The sequence below is a fragment of the Octopus sinensis genome, linkage group LG6 (assembly GCF_006345805.1).
Source record: "Octopus sinensis linkage group LG6, ASM634580v1, whole genome shotgun sequence".
Taxonomy (NCBI): Eukaryota; Metazoa; Mollusca; class Cephalopoda; order Octopoda; family Octopodidae; genus Octopus; species Octopus sinensis.
Window position 1 is genome coordinate 106,227,065 of NC_043002.1, and position 25,056 is coordinate 106,252,120.

The window sequence follows — 25,056 nt, forward strand, 5'->3', positions numbered from 1 at the left end:
TATTGCTCACCTCTCAATCCTTTCTCTTCCAATTCCATACTATGCTTTTCGTATGTCTAAGGATGGTGGAAGACCTCTCTTCTAAACACCAAACAAAACACTCCTCCCCCCCCACACACACACTGCATTCTTTTACCCCCTTCCTATCACTCCACCTCTCAGTCACTCCTTTCTCTTCCAATTCTCTCTGTGTTATGTTTCCTTACATAATTGAGGATGGCCGTGGGTCTCTTCTGATTGCTGTACATTACTTTCAGTCAGTGTAAATAGGATGTCATTGCATTTATTCTGATCCTTCTTCCATCCACTCCATCACCAAGCTCATCATTTCAGCCCTCTGGCTTATATAGAAGTAGCTACATTAAATTTCTCATACCCATTCCACCCCACCTTCTGTACTGTTTGTTATCACTGTCTCATTCTGCCAACAGTCTTGCTCTTTTTTCTCACACACCCTCAGCTTTGTCATTGCTCCATCCTACATAGACCCCTGTTATCTCCCTGACATCTCAGCCTTGACCATACATACCCATTCCAAACTACTCAGTTCTCTTACTGCTCCATTCCTATCACATCCTTCTCATCACAACCATTTATGTCTCTTTTACTCCTGTTTCTCGGTCTCTAAAGAGGCTGGCAAGAAAGCAGAGATGTGAGCTTATTACACACATGTGAGTGAGAACACTTTGAGATATTTTTGGTATTTAACATATGTCAGATACTGCAAGCACTGCTTCTGATTGGTCAATCCATGGTGATGACCCGAGGTCACGGTGACGGCACTACTTTTGTCATAAGTTACAACTAAACTTCATTCATTACTTTCACGAGCAGGTAGAATGTAGCCATGTAATTAAACAAACAACTATCTTTTTTATACCAGATATCACTTAAAGTCATATACACATAAAATATAAACATTTCCAAAAAAATCATGGATCATCATCGTGCCATCAGTAACATCCTTAGTAGCAACAACGACCAGCCTGGTTCGCTTGTACTTCCGTCACACACAGCAGCAGCGAGTGCGAGTGATCTCCCCTCCACCGTCAACGTTATGTCGAGTCAATCTCGGACCGCTGTCACTTGCTTTGGTTCAGTGCACTCCATTTTCTCGGCTCCAATATATGTGAACTTTGGTTCAGATGCAAAGCAACCTCGTCTCACAGATAATGAGGACTGTTAAGTTTTCCTGGACTATTGTGCTCTACTCTGACTGACATTGCTACTCAAAAACAGGTTTGAGTATTATTAAAGTTATTGAAGATTCAATCTGTGTTATGTATTTCTTGAACGTGAACTTGAATGTTAACAAAATGTTAAACAGTCATCAGTTATCAGTCATTTCACCTGAAAACTTAGCGCTATAAAGTCGGACTATCTTCCTGTGGCATGACATCTTTTACAGTTACACATTGTGACGTCACTGACGTGAAATCAAGCTGTATTCATGCGCGCTTCAACACGATGTGAAGAATTTAGTTATTGAGTTAATAAAATATGGTCGTTTATTCGTGTGTAATAAATAAAATACCAAACTCATTCCCTATGGATACCGTATTTATTACAACTCGTGGCTTGTAATAAATACGGTATCCATAGGGAACTCGTTTGGTATTCTCTATTTATGAGACCTCAAAATCGGGTGAAAGACATAGTTGCCTCTATAGCACTGGTGCCTTGAGAAATGCACCCATTGCACTCTGTAAAGTTGGTGGCTTTTGAAAGGCATCCAGCCATAGAAACCATGCCAAACATGAAATGCAGGTGAGGTACTGATCTCCAACACCAAATACATACTGATTCTAATAGCAGGGAAAGCAGACAAAAGTAATGATATATATATATATATATATAAATGGAGTTTAACGTAGGTATAATTCAAATACTTTTACTTCCGACCATTTATTTATATATTATACAAAAAATTCCTCGTAAACCCAAAGTTTCTACCTTTAAAAACAAGGTGTTACAACCTCTTTACTTGTGTGATATTTTGCTACCCTGGTAACTATTTATCTATTTTTTCCGTGTTATTGTTAACAAGGGAAAAATACACACACACACACACACACACATATATATTTTATATATATATGTATATATATATATAGATATATATATATATAATATATATATATATATATATAATTAAATTAGAGATAAAACCACTATTAGGCAACTCAAACAGTGTTAGACATAAACCAAAACATAAAAAACAAAAAAATAAATATAATTAACATACAATATATATATAAAATATAAAATTTTAAATTTATATTTATAAATTTTTATATTTTTTAATTTTTAAACTTAAAAATTTTTTTAATAACTAACCAAAAAGTATAAAAAAGATAAATATAATATAAGTAAAAACACTACGTACGTTTCATGGCTATAATTCAATTCTAATTACAATTAAGTTTAAATTCAATTGAAAATTCGAATTAAAATTATAGTCAATCTTCAGGTTAATGATAATAGTTAAATAAATAAGCAAATAGAGTTAAACAATATTTTTTAAAGAAATAAATAAAATAATTTTTCTTATAAAAAAACTCTATTATCAAATTAGAAACTTAAAACATTAAGATTATGTTATACAACCCATTTATTATGTTAAATATTAATTTTTAAGGTAAAAAAATAGATAGAAAAATGTATTTATCTATTAAGATATAATATGGCTTTAAAAAACATAATAAACTCACGAATATCCTTAACTCAGTTATAGTCAGTATCTAATTACCAAATTATTTAACAAAATAATCACTATTCATATTTTTAAATTTAAGTTCACATCTAATAATTTTAAACTATTTAAGAATAATAACTAAATTATTATCAATAAATATAATAATGAAGATCTAAAATTTACTCTATCAATAAATATATAGACATATAATGAAAAATAAATTAATTAATTAGTCCATTATTACTTACGTAAATATGAATATAATATATTTATGAAATATATTAAGAAATTAAAGATGAAAAAGCAAATTATAAACGTATAACCTATCTTAAAAGAACCGTATAACTATTTAGCGATTTATATATCTCGTTGGCTATGTAATAACTTACAAATAACGTACAGTTATAATCTAATAATGAAATACATATCTTCAACAACTAAATAATTATAGAATCAAATTAACAATCAGTAGTTATATAGTATCCAATACCATACAATATAACATAACTTATTAAAATAACTTTAATAGAAAAGGTTTACTTAGCTTTCAAAAATCGTGTCATTAACTACAATTATAATAAACAGATGGAAAATTCTTTTAACAATGAAAACTACGAATATATTTTATCAATGAAAATTACGAATGAATATTATCAATGGAAAAAATGGCTATATTATAACTATAATAGATAAAGAGAACAAAGTCACTATTAGAGATATCTATGAAGATATAATATGGTTTAAAAACACATAATAAACTCACGAATAACCTTAACTAAGTTATAGTCCAATATCTAATTACCAAATTATTTAACTAAATAATCATTATTCATATTTTTAGATTTAAGTTCACATCTAATAATTATAAAATATTTAAAAAATAATAACTAAATTATTATCAACAAATATAGTAATTAAAATCTAAAATTTACGCTATCAATAAATATATAGACATATAATGAAAAATAAATGAATTAATTAATCCAATACTACTTACACAAATATTAAATATTAATATAATATATGTATGAGATAAATTTAAAAATGAAAGATTAAAATCAAATTATAAACTAGTAAACTAACTTTAAAAAATCGTATAACTATTTACGATCTATATATCTATCTCTTTGGCTAAGTAATATCTTACAAATAACGCGCAGTTATAATCTAATAATTATATACATATCTTAAACAACTAAATAATTATAGAATCATATTAACATCAGTTTACTTAGCTTTCCAAAGTCGTGTCATGAACTATATATATATATATATATATATATATATATATATATATATATAATATATATATATATATATATATATATACACAGATACATATACAGGGTGCGGTGAATAAACTGTCATCTAAATTACGCCAAAATGAAAATAACACTGATAACTCATTTTAACAGATATATTTACCAAAATTACATAAAAATATCTTGAAATACTAAAGATTAAACTTATTCAATAAAATCGCCATTGGCTTCAACCACAGCCTCCAGACGACTTCAGAATTTCCTGCAATTCTTCTGAATGGTTTCCTTGTTTAAGTTGGTGAATGCTGCCATAATCCTTGCTTTCAGTTTATCTTTGGTGTTACAAGAAGTTTTGTTGGTTTCTCGCTCAACTGTGCATCACACATAATAATCAAGAGGGTTGCGGTCAGGAGAGTTAGGTTGTCAGATGTTAGGGGTGATGTGGTCGCAGAAATTGTCTGACAGCCATGACTGGGTTCTCCTAATTGTGTGTCATAGTGCAAAGTCCTGTTGCTAGACATAGGGTCTTCCAGTAGCCACCTTCTTCACCCAGGACAGCTCTACTTCCTCTAGGCATTTAATGTAGATCTCCATGTTGAGTCTGAGGCCATGCGGGAAGATGAATGAAGGCATAATGTTGCCATCACTAGTGATCACTCCAAACACCATGATGTTCACTGGATGTTTGATTTTTATCACTCTCAGTACATGTCCTCAGATTGTTCTGTTTGCAGATTGACACCTAAGCACTCTGAAATGTTCATTGGAGCTTCCGGCGTAAACACCAAGTAGTACAGCATGTCGTTTCCAAATTTCTAGCAGAATGAATTGCGTCATGGTGCTGTTTTTCTCACAGACGGTGCCCATCTAACCCTACTATATGTATAGTCGACAAAAACAATGTACATGCGCGAAATTAAAAATATAAAATGATGACAATTTACCCATCGCACCCTGTACACATATATATATATATATATATATATATATATAATATATATATATATATATAATAAATTAATAAATAAAACATATGCATATATACATACATATATGTACGTACCTACCTCTACATGTATATATACACGCATATATGGGTACAGGACACCAAAAAAACGTCGAACACAATGAGAAACGAAAACACAAACACAAAACCAAGGAACTGGACATTTTTCTTAAAAAAAAATAGTGTACAGGACAAATAACACAAGGAAAATTCCCCTTCTTCAGTCGCCATGGTTTCATCTACTCTGCGTTTCGAAGGTGAAGGCGATACGCATCTTCGATAGAAACTTTCCTTCCCGCGAAAAGCAAATTAAATAAAATTTGAGATCTTTTTGCGGAGGGGTAAAAATGGTAACAAAAACAGGACAGTAACGACAGTACAAAATATAAACAGTAAAAGACAGGACAAGGAGAATAACAAGACAAGAAGGGCTGTTAAGCCGAACGAGAAAAAGTATTTCGAACGCTATTTTTGAGAACGGCGAAGGAGCAACAGAAAATGCCGTCCACACTTCAAGGAAGTCAGGCCAGAAAGACAGTAGCAGAGCTCTCGTCGCGGGTCAACGACGGGAAGGAGGAGGAGGAGGAGCAAGAGAAAGGGAGAGAAAAAAAGGGAATGTTTGTGAGGAAACCAGAAAGAATGAAGAATGAGAGAGAGGGAGAGACAGTAAGGTAGAAGAAAAGGAAACCAGAAAGAATGAAGGCTGAGAAAGGGAGGGGACAGAAAGGTCATACATATATATATATATATACGTACATACATATGCATGTATATATATATATATATATATATATTTCTCTTTTTCCCGTCTGTCTTGATAGACAATGGGTCGCGCCAAGGGTGGGGCCTACTTTGATGATGAGCAGCGTCTGCTGTGACTGAACAGTCCAATTCTAGAGTGGCAGTCCCTGGTACAGTTGCTGCACACGAACATCGATGGGTACGTGTGGGGTGTTGCTGCAGTTGTCCTCCTCCTGTCCCGCCTGTCCGACCACAGCTGTGCTCTCCTTTCCTCAGCCATGGAAACGCCTTTCCTCACTGTCCGACGCCAGGCAGAGCGGTCAGCAGCTGTTACCTCCCACGTGTCCACACAGATGTTGGCAGTCCTCAGGTCGCGCTTGCACACATCTCTGTATCGTAGCTGTGGACGTCCCTTGGGTCGGGATCCCGTGGTGAGTTCGCTGTACAGGATGTCTTTAGGAATGCGACCGTCCTGCATGCGGCAGACGTGTCCGAGCCAGCGCAGTCGTCTCCGCACGAGGAGGGCATGCATGCTTGGCATATTAGTCTGTTCTAGGATGACTCCGTTTGGTACTCGGTCCTTCCAGGAGATACCAAGGATCCGTCGAAGACACCGCATGTGGAAGCCGCTGAGGCGGCATTCTTGCCGGGTGTATGTTGTCCATCTCTCGCTGCCGTAGAGTAGGGTGCTCAGCACGCAGGCTCGGTACACTGCGATCTTGGTGGTTATTGTGAGCATGTTGTTTTCCCACACTCTCCTGGAGAGCTTAGCCATGGCAGCAGCAGCCTTCCCAATCCGTCTGTTCAGCTCCGGCTCGAGGGACAGGCTGCTGGAGACCGTCGATCCCAGGTAAGTGAACTCGTTCACCACCTGCAAGCTGTGGTCGCCGACACTGATGCTGGGGACCCCTCCGACGTCCTGGCCCATGATCTCTGTCTTTTTCAGGCCGAAATATATCTATTTATAAGAGAATTTTTTTGCGTAATAAAATAAAAACCCAAGGCTGTGTAGATATTAGAGCATTTATAGATAGATGTCTTTACAGCTGTTTCTAGGATATTTATTAATAATATCCCTTCATCGGAGACGGCGTGAGAGGATAGTTAAGTCATAGTTAGTTTAGATGTGATACAAAATAGAGAATGAGGTGGAGGAAAGAAAATAGATGTGGGATATGTATGGATATTGAAGTTGTAAATCCATTTTTTAGGCATAATGGTATATATGCAATATTCCAATATCCTATGAGTAAAGTCCAAGAATGACTAAGTTTATGTGGCACCTTGGGCAAGTGTTTTCTACTATAGCCTTGGGCCGACCAAAGCCTTGTAAGTGCATTTGGTAGACGGAAACTGAATGAAGCCCGTCGTATATATATATATATTATATATATATATATATATATATATATGTGTATATATGTATGTATGTATGTATTTGTATATCTGTGTTTGTCCCCTCACGATCGCTTGACAACCGATGTTGCTGTGTTTACGTCCCTGGAACTTAGCGATTCGACAAAAGAGACCGATAGAATAAGTACTAGGCTTACAAAGAATAGTCCTGGGGTCGATTTGCTCGACTAAAGGCGGTGCTGCAGCATGGGCGCAGCCAAACGTGTGTGTCTAAATATTGCGACCAACTCTAAATGTATTTATAAACTTGACAGTCGAATTATTTTTCTTTGGAGTTGTAATGTTCGAAAGTCCATCTCCGTTTCTAAATCTCCAAGATGTCATCACTCTGAATCTAAAACGGTTGGTACTGGTGTTGTTCAGAAAGACTTTCCACTTCTACAGCAATGCGATAGACGTTTTCTTTCTATCACATTATCGCCGTAGTTTGAATATTTCACCGTCAACTGTTTTCCTTCAACAAGAATTTCATTTTGCGTCTATAACGAGTGTAGGTTACCTGTGTGTTCATTTTAGCATTTTGTTGTAGTTTTAATATTGATTCCTTCACCAGTCGTTTAATTTTGTGAGTATCAGGCGCAGTAGTGGCTCTGTGGTAAGAAGTTTGCTTTCCAACCACATGGTTGCTTACCAACCACTGCATGGCACTTTCGGCAAGTGTCTTCTACTATAGCCTTGGGCCGACCAAAGCCTTGTGAGTGGATTTGGTAGCCGGAAATTAATAGAAGCCCGTCGCATGTATATATATACATATATATATATATATATATATATATATAATAGTAATAGAAGAGAATATAATTCCAAACTTACACGGAAAAATTCAATTTAGCAATTCTAAATCAAATTTCACAATTTATAATAAATGTATATAATTTAGAGAAAAACCTCTATTAAAAAATTCAATGATGAAGGATGTTATTAACACCATATAGAAAACAAATACTATAAAAAAAACTTATTGTAAAAATAAAGTACAAAAACAATAAATAGTAAATAGTAGTAAAAAGACTACGCGCGTTTCATGGATATATTTTCAAATAGATAATAATAATAAAATCAATTCGATTTAAAATTAAATCGATCTAAAATTAATTCGATTTAAAAATATAGTCACTCACCAGGTCTAAAATAATAATAGTAATAATAATAATAATAATAATAATAATGATAATAATAATAATAATAATAAAATAATAATAATATAATAATAATAATAATACATATTTCTATCTGTTTCTTCTATAAATTCAAGTTACGCCATATTTTCACGTGATATATTTCTTATAAACGCTAATTTCTACGTTTTACGTTTAAATTTTTAGTTAACGAATATCTTTCGATAAGATAAGTTATATTTTTATTTTAAGAAATATTGTTAAATGTTTTTCGATTATTTATAGTTAATACACGTATTTTTTTACATATATTTATTTGATAATCAGCATAAGTTAAGATAAATACATTTATTCTATTATTATTATTATTATTATATTATTATTATTATTATTATTATTATTATATTATTATTATTATTATTCAGTAGTTTTATTTTTATAGCGTGCTCTCACTTCACTACCTGGCACACAGAGCTGTGCTCGGTAGTGAAGTGAAAGCACGCTATAAAAATAAAACTACTGAATAATAATAATAATAATAATAATAATAATAATAATAATAATATAATAATAATAATAATAATAATAATGATAATAATAATAATAGAATAAATGTATTTATCTTAACTTATGCTGATTATCAAATAAATATATGTAAAAAAATACGTGTATTAACTATAAATAATCGAAAAACATTTAACAATATTTCTTAAAATAAAAATATAACTTATCTTATCGAAAGATATTCGTTAACTAAAAATTTAAACGTAAAACGTAGAAATTAGCGTTTATAAGAAATATATCACGTGAAAATATGGCGTAACTTGAATTTATAGAAGAAACAGATAGAAATATGTATTTAAGCTATTAAAATTAAAATTACAAATGTATTTTAGCTGTAAGAATAAGGAGAAAAAATTAACTTTAATATACCACTAACTGGAAAAATTGTAAAGTCTAAATAATTTAAATACTAAATACGTAAAATACATAATATAATAAACATAAATTAAGCTAAAATTCTATAATTTAATCTATTTTCATTAATTAATTTATTTATTTTGTTAAATATCTAATTTTCAACTTATTCTAATTATGTAATACAGACTATATAATCCCGTGCTAATTTATACACATTTTACTACTACAAATTATAACTACAACAATTAATAACATAAAGCAGGGTTTATATATATATATATACACAAATTAGCTAAACTTATTATATAAGTAATTTAATAAGTGAATTAACCAAATTTTTGTTATTAGTTAATAATGTCTCCATAAATTCGTTAGTACATAATAAACAAAAATTACTACCTATTCAATATGATTTTTCCTTACATTGTACTTAATATTTTTAGATTTTAGTTCCCATGTATATTTACTATGGCCAGTAGAATTAATTAAATTTCTACTCTTAAAAGAATTCATGTGTTGAGCCACCCTTAATTTAATTTTATTAGAAGTCGACCCTATGTAAATCGCATTTAAATTATAACCATTCCTATCATTATCATCAAAGTCACTACACATTTATATAGTACATGATCGAAATTACATTTATTATTATTGTTACATTTAGTTTTATCTCTTCATGTCCAATTAATTATATTCTGGTCTTTATTATTATTATTATTATTGGAATAATTATTTGATTTGTTTTTGTAAAACTTATACAGCTTAAATTTATTAAAAGAAGAAATAATGTTTCCAACATTAGTAGTTGAATAACCAACTCCAAAATTATTATTAGAAAACGTGTTATGATTTTTTTATCTCTAATGCATATTTCAATTATATTTAAAATCTCTTTAATAATGTTTGTTTTAACTTGAGCTCCCTAAGGAATAATTAACCAATTTTGTTCTGATTATTAATATTATCATATTTATTTTTTATATTATTAAATTTATTATTATCATTAAATGAATTGAATTTAATCTTATTTTTAGTCTATTATCATATTTATGCTTTGTATTATCATAATACATATTATTAATACCATAATTACCTAAATAAAACGTATCATAATTCTTAATGTTAGGTTTATTATAAAAACTATGGAAACATTTATATTAAAATTTTTTATATTATAATCATATTTAGAATCATTAAAGAATTTAATATTACTATCATATCTCGCCTCCTGCAGGGCTTCATTATAATAAGGTGCGTGTTTTTGGAAAATCTCAAAATTAGAAGAAAGCAACGATATTCTTTTACCTATATTATCTGTCAACGATTTCTTAATTGAGGGTGGATGATTACTATTAACATTAACATATCTAAGGTTTTCATTAATTTTATGGAATGGTTGGATTTTACCTGTTATTAAATTAAAATTAGCATCTAAATAATTAACATTATAGTTCTCATTATATATATAGTAATACTTAATCCATATCTTTAAAAAATCTATATAGTTTCTTCTTATATAATTCTAGTGTTCTATTGGTGCAATTCTTAGTTATTAATAAAAGGTCATCCCTATATAAACCACCCTCTAACTTTAATTTTTCTAATTGAACTTCCGATAATAAATAAATACCTACTAAATCTGTTGCCTGTGCAGAATCGGGTGCTCCCATAGGAATATCAAAATAATTACTAGTATCCTTCCTAGCCCACAATTTATTATTATATCTAATCAGCGATTTCCTAGCCGTTCTAGCATTAACTTCAGCATAAGTCATTCCTACCTTATTCATTATCTATTTATTCTATAAATTCTATTTACGCCATATTTTCACGCGATATATTTCTTATAAACGCTAAGTTCTACGTAGTACGTTTAAATTTTTTGTTAACTGAAATCCTTCGATAAGATAAGTTATGTTTTTATTTTAAGAAATATTGTTAAATGTTTTTCGATTATTTATAGTTAATACACGTATTTTTTTATATATATTTATTTGATAATCGATTATTGATAGTTAATACACGTATTTTTATATACTCTTTACTCTCTTTTACTCTTTTACTTGTTTCAGTCATTTGACTGCGGCCATGCTGGAGCACCGCCTTTAGTCGAGCAAATCGACCCCGGGACTTATTCTTTGTAAGCCCAGTACTTATTCTATCGGTCTCTTTTGCCGAACCGCTAAGTGACGGGGACGTAAACACACCAGCATCGGTTGTCAAGCAATGCTAGGGGGACAAACACACACACACATATATATATACATATATACGACGAGCTTCTTTCAATTTCCGTCTACAAAATCCACTCACAAGGCATTGGTCGGCCCGGGGCTATAGCAGAAGACACTTACCCAAGATGCCACGCAGTGGGACTGAACCCGGAACTATGTGGTTGGTTAGCAAGCTACTTACCACACAGCCACTCCTGCGCCTATATATATATATATATATATATATATATATATATATATATATATATATATATATATATATATATATATATATATATATATATATATATATATATATATATATATTTATTTGATAATGGGACTACGAAATATAAAGGGAAATAAGAGACTAAAAGTAAAAATTAAAATATATGTAGGATGTTATAGTTGCAGTTCCATTATCCAAGGAATGTGGTGTGTAGAAGTGGTAGGAATGCTTCCTGTCCATGGTATGTAAATTCCGATAGGAGTTCATATTTTGCCATTACAAATGGAAAGTGTGGAGACGTAGATTCCATGTGCTGTTCGTTCAAAGGGGTCTTGTGGTGTGAATGAAATCTTGAGAATGTAGTGGTAGTATTAAGTAGGTAGAGAGGAGAGAAAAGATGTGCATGTTAAAATGATGAGAATGGTCGAAAGCCCATGGAGTCTTGCCTGTGGGTTCTCATGGTCTTCAAGTAAGTTTTGATTGGAAGTTGATGGGATTTGCATATCTCTATATATAGTTTTCTTATCAAAGGATGTCGTGACAGTGAGAAGGTATGATTAGTGATGGGGAAGGAAGAAAGAAAGAAAGAGGAAAAAGGAAAGAGAGTTGAAGAAATAAAAGGAAAGAAAGGGGGAAAAGAGTAAAAGAAAGGAAAGTGGGAAATGGAAGAAGAAAAAAATACGAAAGGAGAGTAAAAAAACAAAAGAAAAAATAGGAAAAGAAAAGAGAAAAGGGAGAGGGAGAAAGATAATAAGAGGAAGAAGATGAAATGACCAGGAGAGAATGAAATTGGAAATTGGAATGGTCAATGGGAAAATCAATAGAAAAGTAACATTTAAAGACATAAATAGTTGAATGAATAAATAAATAGATAATGACATGAGAGCTAAAATGAATGAATAACAGAATGGGAATGGACAAAATATGAGTATGTAGCAGTGTAGTTAACAAAATATAGAAGAAAATAAGCGCTGAGCAGTGAGGTGTCTAAATACAAACTTGTTACCAGTTCAAATATGCTTGAGGCATATTCAAACCTGTAAAAACACTATTCACTGTATTTAAACTGGTATCAACTTTATATTTAGACACATCATTGCTTAGCGCTTTCATTCCGTATTTTATTTACGATGAATCGCCGATTAGCGCAACCAGTCACGTACGATGACAGAAATATAATAAGAGCGACCTGTCTCTCTTGTCAGTTCACAGCGTCTGCCTTTTCGATTCTGGTGTTGAAGAGGAGATAACCACTCCGAAGTACATGCATTCACCAGTCTGATTGGGCTACTCTACCAATTGACTTGGTATGTTTACATATACCTATCTCGCTACAGAGAGAAAGTTTTTCCGTGATACAATATTGTGAATGGTTTTCTAACGGGTTCAAATATGTCTGAAGCAGGTTTGAATTCGTAAGAAGTTTGAAAATATAGAATAATATAAAAAAACATTTAAGGAATAAATGATGATTGAGAGAGGTATTCATAAAATGCGGAAAGTTACTGAAAAACATGACAATTAGAATTATAGGAAAAGAAATCATAGCAACAGGGGACTGCTTTGGTGGGGGTGGTTAGTAATTGAAAAAGGGAACAACTGAAGTCATAATTATAAATAAAATTAAATAGAAATAAAGATAGGCGCAGGAGTGGCTGTGTGGTAAGTAGCTTGCTAACCTCCGACGTGTTCGGATGTTTTTTTTTTGCGGTGAGTCACACGGATAATTTTTCTGCTGTTTATTGTTGAATATTTTTGTGAACTTTTGTGCTTTCTTCCCGGTGACGGGAAAAAGTAATTGTTGTAAGACAAAAAAAAATAATTAATATTGAATTATTAATATTGTTGAACTTGTTAAAGCCGTTGTAGGCTTTATTGTTGTGCCCCCCACCCCCCGGCGGGCGGGGCAATTTAACTGTTATCCTTATTAAGAGGAAAAATAAATATTATAGGCTTCCCGTGTTTGGGATAGCAAATTGTTATTGTGGAAAAATTTAATTTTAGCTATTGTAGGCTCTATTGTGACATCCACCCGTAGCACGGGAGAGATTTGAACTGTTTTGGAAAAAATATAGGTTTCCCTTTTTGGGAATTTCGTTGTGGTGGAAAATAATTTCAAATCGTCGTAGACTTTGTTGCTACGTCTCACCCCCCAGCGGGGGTGGGATTTGAACCTAGGACTGCGAGCATTAAAAAAATTAATTACTTTTGTCCTCTGTGAGAGGAAAATTTCTTTTTTCGAAAGGTCTCCCAGTTTTGTGGGAAACCAATTACTTTTCAACCATGTCGGTTGAAATAATACATGAAAAATCTGCTCTTGAAGAGAGCAATGTTGATGTTGGCAATTGCGCCAACGCTGTAAAAAAGTTTTCGGCAGTTGCAGAAGTAGAACCGAAAACATAGATATCTCTGCAGACATGCTGCAGGGATATTTTAAAAGAATGAAGGAGGAGGGAGGTGATGTTGTGATATCGCCCTCCTCCACCGTGCTAGAAACGGAAAAGAGGACCGTGGTGTTTAAAACCTTCTGCCCACAAGACAAAAGGTTTAAGCACTTCGGGAAGGAAACCATTGAAAAATGCCTGGCCCCGATATGGAGGGATATAGTGCATATCTCGAGGGGACGGGCGTACGGATCCGTCGAGGTTCAATTCTCAGAGGAAAAGGTGGCTCGCGGGCACGCCGTGTGCCCCCTGAAGACCACGGAAGTGGTACTTTTGCCAACGTACAGGGGGCGACGAACATCCTGTGTAAGGATTAACGAAATCCCACCCACAGTAGACCCGAAAGAAGTGGTGGCCGGCCTGTTGTTCAACAGGACCGACCGGATAAACATATTACAGACCACAAGTTCCGCCCCACAGATGTGGTTAGGGCGGAACATAACGGTTTTAATACAAGGCAAACAGGAGGACATTCAGGCCCTACCAGAGAGAGTACTCGTTAGGGAGAATGTGGCCCTTAGGGAACAGGTGGAAGGCCGTAAGCCCACCTGTTACCAATGCGGAAAAAAGGGCCACATTCGAGCTGACTGTGAAGAAAAAAAAGTTGTTGCAAACACCAGGCCCCTCAAATAACAAAAAGAAACCGCCCCGCAAACACACCAACCCCCACAAACACAAAAACTCCCACCCCCGTTGTTGAGGTGCTAGACCCCAAACAAAGCACAGAAAAATCCAGCCCCGGCACGCACAAGTCTCTACATAAACAAAATGACCCAACCCTCTTGGAAGACCCGGCACCAACGGAAAACACTGCGCCGAAAGAAACTGCCTTTAACCCCTCAGATAACACCACGGAGGTTTCAGAGAGTGGATTCACACTAGTGGGAAAGAAACGTTCCCGTAGACCTTCCCCACCCATATCCTCCACACAAAACAGAAAAAACGCACCACAGACACCAAAAAAGAAACCCTGCCCATCTGTCCCGGAAGAAAACAAAAATGTTATGTTGGTGGAATACGATACAACAGACACGTATACAAGTGACGCCATTTTAAAGCACAAAAGACTATGCTGTACATCCAACACCATGATTTGAAGAACAGATGTGCAAGGGTAGAAGAATCCCTATACCGGGAACTAAAGGACAGAAACCAGATGGCCATATGGAAGATTGTTGATTTACCGGGTTACGCGAAGAGAGAGGAGAAGAAGGGGACGGATCCACGTGTGGTGAGGTCAGCCCCCACATCTCCAAAGAAATGTAAGTAGAACCTTTACTTTTTGTAATGGCGTCTCTTAATCTTGGTTGTTTGAATGTGCGTGGTCTGAGTTCGAAGTGGAAGCAGGCGTGTTTCCTCGACGATCTCAGATCACATGATATGCATGTGATGGTTGCTACAGAGACCAAGCTGGACGGTCTACAAACCTTCTCGCCTCTCCTGAATGGCTACGAGAAAACCATGTCTCCCGGTCAGACCGGCGGACGAGGGGGCGTAGTGGTACTGATCCGTAAAAGCTTGGCTCTGCAGACAAGTACAGTCTATGTGGACCCTGAAGGTGGGCTGGTCGTCCTTGATGTGATATACAGCAGTAAGGCCTTCAGGTTGATCGGACTCTATGCACCTTGTGCTAGAGGCTTCCAAACTGATTTTTGATCGGCTCCTAGAGAACATTCTCGTGACGTCGAAGACATTAGTGGCGAGCTGGCAGAATCGTTAGCACGCCGGGCGAAATGCTTAGCGGTATTTCGTCTGTCGCTACGTTGTGAGTTCAAATTCGCCGAGGTCGACTTTGCCTTTCATCCTTTCGGGTTCGATAAATTAAGTACCAGTTACGCACTGGGGTCGATGTAATCGACTTAATACCTATGTCTGTCCTTGTTTGTCCCCTCTGTGTTTAGCCCCTTGTGGGTAATAAAGAAATAGGTATTAGGGGACTTTAATGCTATCGTTGACGTACACATCGATAGTGTTGGCTCGATCCATAGGAAAGTGAACTCTCGTCTCGTGGACCTGCTTAAGCGGTTTCAGCTGGCAGATCGTTACAGACTTGACCATCCGAACGTCCCAGAGTGGACCTGGATGAGTGGCGACGGAAGGTTCAAGTCTTATCTAGACAGGATAGTGATAAGAACTAGAGATAAGTCTAGTTTTAGTTGTCCACAGCTCGTCCAGGTGCCCTATACGGACCATAGAATGGTCAAGTGTAGACTGGACATAGGTAGCACACTAAAGATAGGAAACGGCTACTGGAAGCTGAACAAGTCTATTTTGACTTGTGAGGCATACCGCAGTCGGATTAAGGAGTTAGTGCAGAGGGCGTTAACCGGAGCCGTGGTTAATAACCGGTGGTGGTTCGCCCTGAAAAGAGCCATTCGATTCGAGTCAATTAGGTTTAGTAAGCAACTAAGACTAGATAAGGCTAGATTAGAAGGGCAATTAGCTAAGAAGTTAGAGGAGGCGTTGAGGTTGGGCTCTGTATCTCACATTTTGGCGGCGAGAACGGCTTTAGACCGTCACCTCAAAACCAAACATGAGGGGTGTAGAGTTCGGGCTAAAGTACGAGCATTGGGCCGTGAGGGAATTACTGTTGCCGGATGGGCCCGTACGATAGAAACCCAGTGTGGCAACAATGCCACAATTAGGTCTCTTGTTGACGGAAACGGATGCACGGTGAAGGAGCGGGACGAGATGTGTGAGGCACTTTACAAGCACTTCGCCGAGTTGTTCGGGAGGTGCGGGATGCTGGATCATGGCGAGGCCCTTAGGGACTTCCTGTCTGGTGGCCCGCGTCTCTCGGCACGAGAGGCTGAGTGCTGTGAGGGGCCAATCACAGCCGAATAAGTAATCGAGGAGTTGGGCGAGTGCCCCGGGGAGAAGTCGCCGGGTCTCGATGGTCTGCCCTATGAATTTTTTAAAAGTATGCCAGACTTGTTCGGGCACCTGCTGGCTAGCGTCTTCGCCAACTGGCAGCAGAATGGGAAAATTCCCAAGTCTGTGAGCCGGGGTGTGGTGACGTTGATCAGGAAGGACCCGACCAAGGGGGACGAGATAAGCAACTTCAGGCCCAGATTTTGGCCAAGGTGCTGGCGAAAAGGTTGGCGCGGGTCGTGGATAAACTTGTTGGAGAAGCGCAAACGTGCGCTATCCCGGGCAGGACGATACACGACAATCTCCACCTTATACGCTACTCCTTACAGAGGGTCGGGAAGCTTTCTGGCGCAGGGGAGGCACTGGTACATTTAGACCAGTCTAAGGCATTTGATAGGGTCGACCATCGGTACTTGGCGGCGGTCCTCGGGGAGGCTGGCCTGGGCCCGACCTTTCGAGGTTGGATCGCTGCTTTCTATAGTGACATCGAGTCTGTGGTCAAGGTGAACGGCTTCCTTTCGAAGCCGTTCAGGATCGAGCGTTCAGTTCGTCAGGGGTGTCCCTTGTCCCCGCTTCTATATGCGTTGGCTCTTGAGCCCTTGCTGCGGAAGTTGGAGGCAATAGGGGGCGCACCGCATGATCTATGGTGTGGAAGAGGAGCTACGGCGTACGCGGATGACATCTCCATCATCGTGGCAGATGAGGACCAGCTTCCAGTGGCGGAAGAGGCCATAAAAAGCTGCGAGGCGGTGGCAGGAGCAAAGGTGAACAAGGACAAGTCGGTCGGTTTGCAACTCGGCACCTGGAGGGGCAAGCCGATGCCGTCCAATAACGTCGTGGGGCGTTGGACGGAAGGTCCTGTTAAGCTGCTCGGAGTCTGGTTCGGGCCAGACCTCCAGATAGAGAAAAATTGGAGTGAGGTGGCCGGCAGGGTGACCGCTCTAACCCAGACCTGGTCTGGACAGGCGTTATCCCTGCTAGGGAGGGCGGAGGTGGTGCAGATGTTCATAGCATCAGTAGTCACCTACCGCCTGACCGTGGTGCCTTGCCCCGATTTGTGACTGAACAAGTTGGAGAGAATCCTTTTCCACTTTTTGTGGAAAGGAGGGAAGCCACTTGTAAAGCGCTCTGTCTGCTGCCAGAAACCGCTAAAGGGTGGGCTAGGGATGCCTTGGCTGAAGATGCGAAAGGTCGCGTTAAGGTTGAGGCACCTCTGGCTTTACTTGGATGGAGAACAGGTGTGGTCACCGCACGTTCGGTTCTACCTTCCGTGGAGTGTTCGGAGTTATCGGGACTGAGTGCTTTCGCCGAACAACTGTTGTCAGTGAATGGAAGAGTACAGCTATCAGTGGAGTCTATCATTGAGATTGTGCCACCTCCTTTCCTCAGCAGGGAAAGGAAGGCTTGTTTTTCCTGCGTAGTAGCCATACTGAAAGAAACAGTATGGAAGACGCGTACGAAAGATATAGTGACAGGTACTTTTGTATCCGGCCAGGGATTGGTTAACTTTTTCAGTTACCACCTCGGTAGTAAGATCAGGCTGGAGAAGAGGTGTCTCTCACGAGATATGTTTGCGAAAAGATGGAAGTTTGTAGCGTGCAAGTTGGGTATATCTGGCACCAGGTAAGTGTGGCCGGATCAAGAAGTAAAGGTTCTACCCAGATGGCTGGGATCCGTGCCCTACTGTATAATACCAAATTTTAAAAACTTTATATTGTAAATATTATATATATTTTATTGTAATCACCAACGTTTTAAGCTACTACACCCTATATGTTTGTCTGTATTTGTATGTCCCCTCTATGTAACGCCTTAATGGCGAATCTTTCATGAAATAAAGTAGCTTGCTAACCAGCCACATGGTTCCGGGTTCAGTCCCACTGCGTGGAATCTTGGGCAAGTGTCTTCTGCTATAGCCTCGGGCCGACCAATGCCTTGTGAGTGGATTTGGTAGACGGAAACTGAAAAGAAGCCTGTCGTATATATGTATATATATATATATGTATATATATATGTGTGTGTGTCTGTGTTTGTCCCCCTAGCATTGCTTGACAACCGATGCTGGTGTGTTTACGTCCCTGTCACTTAGCGGTTCGGCAAAAGAGACCGATAGAATAAGTACTGGGCTTACAAAGAATAAGTCCCGGGGTCGATTTGCTCGACTAAAGTCGGTGCTCCAGCATGGCCGCAGTCAAATGACTGAAACAAGTAAAAGAGTAAAAGAGTAAAGAGTATAGAAATATAATAAAAAACAAAAGAGTACCCAGAGAACGCAAATTTCCGCCAACGCAACACCAACGTCTTCCCAACGATTAACCGGAGATGATTTTTAAAATGAGAATATCTGTATTAAACTTGACTGCTCGCACAAATGAGAACACTAAAAATGAAGCCGGCCGCTCTCAAAAATTAAGTAAAAAATGCCGAAAAAATAATCTAAAATCCATGTCTGGTACCGGATCGATCTCCAAATCTAATCAGGTCGTGCTAGTCACGAAGTCAAACATCCCTGAAAATTTCATCCGAATCCATCCAGCGGTTCTTGAGATATCGTGTCCACGGACAAACAAACAAACAAACACGACTGAAAAACAATACCTCCGCCTTCGCTAAGGCCGAAGTAATAATAATGAAAACAAAAAAAAAATTGGAGTATTGGTAGTGATACCAAAAATTAAATAGAAAAGTTTTGGGAAAAAATATTGGCATTTTGGGCAAGTGTCTTCCTCTGATATAGCCCTGGGCCGATCAAAGCCCTGGGAGTGGATCTGGTAGGCGAAAGCTGAAAGAAGCCTGTCGTACATACATACATTTATACATATATACATACATACATACATACATACATATATATATAATAATTCTACTGTCCTTAGTAAATATATATGGGAACTAAAATCTAAAAAATATTAAGTACAATTTAAATTAGGAGATAGTTTATAAGGCAAACTCATATCGAATAGGTAGTAATTTTTGTTTATTATGTACTAACGAATTTAAGGAAATATTATTAACTAATAACAAAAATTTGGCTAATTCACTTGAACGAAAAATTAAATGTAGACATAAATTAAATTACTTATTTAATAAGTTTAGCTAATTTGTGTATATGTATAAACCCTGTTTTATGTTACTAATTGTTGTAGTTATAATTTGTAGTAGTAAAATGTGTATGAATTAACACGAGATTATATAGTCTGTATTACATAATTAGATTAAGTTGAAAATTAGATGTTTAGAAAATAAATTAATTAATTAGTGAAAATGGCTGTGTGGTAAGTAGCTTGTTTACCAACCACATGGTTCCGGGTTCAGTCCCACAGCGTGGCCCCTTGGGTAAGTGTCTTCTACTATAGCCTCGGGCCGACCAAAGCCTTGTGAGTGGATTTGGTAGACGGAAACTGAAAGAAGCCCGTCGTATATATGTATATATATATATATATGCATGTGTGTGTGTGTGTGTCTGTGTATGTCCCCCTAGCATCGCTTGACAACCGATGCTGGTGTGTGTATGTCCCCGTTACTTAGCGGTTCGGCAAAAGAGACCGATAGAATAAGTACTGGGCTTACAAAAGAATAAGTTCCGGGGTCGAGTTGCTCGATCAAAGGCGGTGCTCCAGCATGGCCGCAGTCAAATGACTGAAACAAGTAAAAGAGTAAAAGAGTAAAGAGTATAGATTAAATTATAGAATTTTAGCTAAATTTATGTTTATTATATTATGTATTTTACGTATTTAGTATTTAAATTATTCAGACTTTACAATTTTTCCAGTTAATGGTATATTAAAGTTAATTTTTTCTCCTAATTCTTACAGCTAAAATATATTTGTAATTTTAATTTTAATAGCTTAAATACATATTCCTATCTATTTCTTCTATAAATTCAATTTACGCCATATTTTCACGCGATATATATCTTATAAACGCTAATTTCTACGTTTTACGTTTAAATTTTTAGCTAACGAATATCCTTCGATAAGATAAGTTATGTTTTTATTTTAAGAAATATTGTTAAATGTTTTTCGATTATTTATAGTTAATACACGTATTTTTAAATATATATTTATTTAATAATTAGTATAAGTTAAAATAAGTACATTTATTCTATTATTATTTTTTATTTTCTATTATTTATTATCTTAGACCTGATGAGTAGCTACATTTTTAAATAGAATTAATTTTAGCTCAATTTAATTTTAAACAAAGATACACACACACACACACACACACACACATTAAGCAATTCAGTAAAGAAACATGTTATTCACAACATATAGAAAACATATACTATAAAAAAAAACTTATTCCAAAATCAATAAAAAAAGTACAATAAATAGTAAATAGTAGTAAATAGACTACGCACGTTTCGTGGCTATATTTTCAAATAGATAATAATTGATTTTATTATTATTATTATTATTATTATCTATTTGAAAATATAGCCACGAAGCGTGCGTAGTTTTTTTACTACTATTTTACTATTTTAGAATAAGTTTCTTTCTATAGTATATGTTTTCTATATGTTGTGAATAACATGTTTCTTTATTGAATTGTTTAATATATATATATATATATATATATATATATATATATATATATATATATGTTTGTGTGTGTATGTGTGTCTTTGTTTTGTCCCCCACTTCACCTGACAACCGGTGTTGGTTTGTTCACGTGCCCTTAACTTAGCGGTCCGGTAAAAAGAGATCGTTAGAATAAGTACAAGGCTAAGAAAAGAACTAATGGGCTCGAGTTGTTCGACTGAACCCTTAAAGGCTGTGACCCATATGGTCGCAGTCTAATGAGTGAAAAATAGTAAAAGAATAAAAAAGATGAAAATGTTGATGTAAAGAAAACGAGGTGAAAGTGAGAATGAAAAGATTTTGAAAGAGTTCTTAAGGATTCTTAAAGATTAAGAATTGTGAAAAAGATAATGAAAAACAAGAAGAAGAAAAACACGGTATATCAGGAAAAGAGAGAGTTAAAGGCTAAAACTAAATCTGATAGGATGTCTGGGTAAAATGCAAGTCGAGTAAATAAAGATAAGAGCAAAATAAGCGAAGAAGAGTTGAAGGAACGAAGCGATACACATCACTGGTCTCTATGGCTGGATGCTCTTCCTAATGTACAGAGTATGCAGTTGTACAGTTTATCTATTTCTTTATTGCCCACAGGGGGCTAAACATAGAGGGGACAAACAAGGACAGACAAAGGGATTAAGTCAATTACATCGACCCCAGTGCGTAACTGGTACTTATTTAATCGACCCCGAAAGGATGAAAGGCAAAGTCGACCTCGGCGGAATTTGAACTCAGAACGTAGCGGCAGACGAAATACGGCTACACATTTCGCCCGGCGTGCTAACGTTTCTGCCAGCTCGCCGCCTGTACAGTTGTACAGTTTATCGTGGCGTCAACAATAGACAAGGCGATGTGTCCTTGGTGAGATTAAAAGGTTTTCTTAACCATATGTTGGCTCCATTCATTTATCATTCACTTTACAGAGTAGACTGGGTGCCTTTTATCATGCCACCGTCACTAATAAAGTCACCCTCACAAGGCTAATGTATTCTTGGTACTCTTCCGTGTCTTTGTTTTGTTGGAGGTCATGTGACCAGGAGTGCGGAAAGTAAAAGAACGATCAGAATAAGTGGATGAATGAAGTGAGAGTATGATAGTAGAGACAGAGCGGCTGAAGGCTGGGATAAGAAGCTGGTGGAGGACGGAGTAATAGAAAAGAGACACTTATGGGAGTAAGAAATGTACGACAGTAATGGTAGCTAAATTTTTCGGGGTCGATTAAATAAGTGCCAATTACGCACTGCGGTCGATATAGTCGACTTAATCCGTTTGTCTGTCCTTGTTTGTCCTCTCTGTGTTTAGCCCCTTGTGGGTAGTAAAAAAATAGGTATTTCATCTGCCGCTACGTTCTGAGTTCAAACACCGCCGAGGTCGACTTTGCCTTTCATCCTTTCGGAGTCGATAAATTAAATACCAGTTACGCACTGGGGTCGACATATTCGACTCAATCCGTTTGTCTGTCCTTGTTTGTCCTCTCTGTGTTTAGCCCCTTGTGGATAGTAAAAAAATAGGTATTTCATCTGCCGCTACGTTCTGAGTTCAAACACCGCCGAGGTCGACTTTGCCTTTCATCCTTTCGCAGTCGATAAATTAAATACCAGTTACGCACTGGGGTCGATATAATCGACTCAATCCGTTTGTCTGTCCTTGTTTGTCCTCTCTGTGTTTAGCCCCTTGTGGGTAGTAAAGAAATAGGTATTTCATCTGCCGCTACGTTCTGAGTTCAAACACCGCCGAGGTCGACTTTGCTTTTCATCTTTTCGGAGTCGATAAATTAAGTACCAGTTACGCATTGGGGTCGATATAATCGACTCAATCCCCTCCCCTAAACTGCCCTTGAGGCAAAAATTTGAAATAATTATTTAGAGCTTACTATTTCTTTTGTTGATAACAAGTACCAGTAATATACTGATAGTCGTATCAGGTTTTGAAATGCTGTTCTTTAAATTTCAGCTTCTGCTGCCTTTATAGTTCGTTCGTTTCACAAACCTTTTATATCTGAGCCATTCCCTGACGAATCATGGAAGGAGAGGGGAAAAGAGAGAGGATGGAGGGTGAGAGGAGCATGACTTAACCCTCTCGCCGATAAAGGTTTGTATCTGGAAACGGGTGGTAAGAGGAGAAAGGATGAACTCAAGGATTCATGAAAGGGATTGAATGGGATTAACGTCATAATAATGTGTGTGTGTGTGTGTGAGAGAGAGAGAGAGAGAGAGAGAGAGAGAGAGAGAGTGAGAAAGACAGGCAGACAGACAGAGAGTTAGAAAGAAAGAGAGAGTGGGAGAAAGAAAGAGAGGGAAAGAGAGACAGAGACAGAGAGAGGAGGTGAAACAGAGCGAGGGAGAAAAAGAAATAGAGACAGTCAGAGAGGAGAGAGAGAAATAGAGAAAAAGAAATAGAGAGAGAGATAGAAAGACAGAGAAAGGAAGAGAGAGACAGAAAGAGAGAGAGAGAGAGAGAGAAATAGAGAGAGAGATAGAAAGACAGAGAAAGGAAGAGAGACAGAAAGAGAGAGAGAGAGAAAAATAGAGAGAGAGATAGAAAGACAGAGAAAGGAAGAGATAGAAAGAGAGAGAGAGAGAAAGAGAGAGTGAAGGAGGGATAGAGGGAGGGAGAAAGAGAGAGAAGGAAAGACAGAAAGAAAGAGAGAGAAGAAGGAAAGAGATAGAGAGATGGAGGGAAAGAATGAGAAAAAGAGAGAAGGAGAAGGAGAGAGATTACTCCGACTTTAAACAGCTGTTTGTGGAGGATTAGAAAGAATTGTTCATTTCGTTTCCCGAATTGTTTCCCCGCTTTTTTAAAAAAAAAAAATTACGGCTAAGTTTTATTGTTGTTGCTGTTGTTGTTGTATGATCTGTTGTAAAAGTGAAAGAATAAAGAAAGAAAAAACGAGAAACAAAACAAAACCCTCAACAATTTGACAACACAATTTCTGAAGAATTTACCAAGTTAAGTTGAGTGAAATGTGAGCCAGACTTTTAAAAGACTTTCAGGCGACTTTAATAGCTTTGAACACACCACAATGGCGTCAGAGTAAGTTATAAGTTATCCGATAAAGCCTCCCTGGGTCTGCGAGTAACAAAAAACGGTTTGGGTTTCAGTTAGGACTTGTGATGGCTCCGTTGTGCTAAGAGTTTCTGCCATTTATGTAAAGTTGGAAAGAAAATTTTCTACGAAATTTGAAAATATCATTGAAAAATGTTTCCGTTCTTCTGACTGAAGAAGGAGAAAATATGTGTAAAACATAGTTTTAAATTCCCTTTTCATTTTCTTTAAATTAGGAACGAAATTTATTGACCTAAATCTATATCAAATTTTAAATAATTTATCTTTTTAAAATTCCAATGACAACCAAGTTTCTTTCTTAATTTAAAGAAAATGTAAGAAAAAAAAAGAGCATTTAAATAGAGTCTTCTTGCCTGTTTTGTATCTTTTTTTCTAGAACTTTCAAAGAAACATCCAAATTGTGTTGATTAGAAATGTTTGATTGAAAGATTTCATCACCTTCGCTTGAAATGTTTTCTCATATTCTTATTGAAAAGAAATTCTAGCATCTATAT

General features: G+C 36.4%; 1 long non-coding RNA gene across 1 annotated transcript in view; it reads left to right on the top strand.

Moving 5' to 3' along the window:
* Window positions 1–20,600, top strand: part of LOC118764011 — a 24,112-nt gene extending 3,512 nt beyond the window's left edge. Inside the window, exons 2-3 of the long non-coding RNA XR_004999788.1 lie at window positions 5,481–5,483; window positions 20,589–20,600. This is a non-coding gene — a long non-coding RNA (uncharacterized LOC118764011). The remainder of the gene's footprint in view (window positions 1–5,480; window positions 5,484–20,588) is intronic.
* Window positions 20,601–25,056: the final 4,456 nt, after the last annotated feature.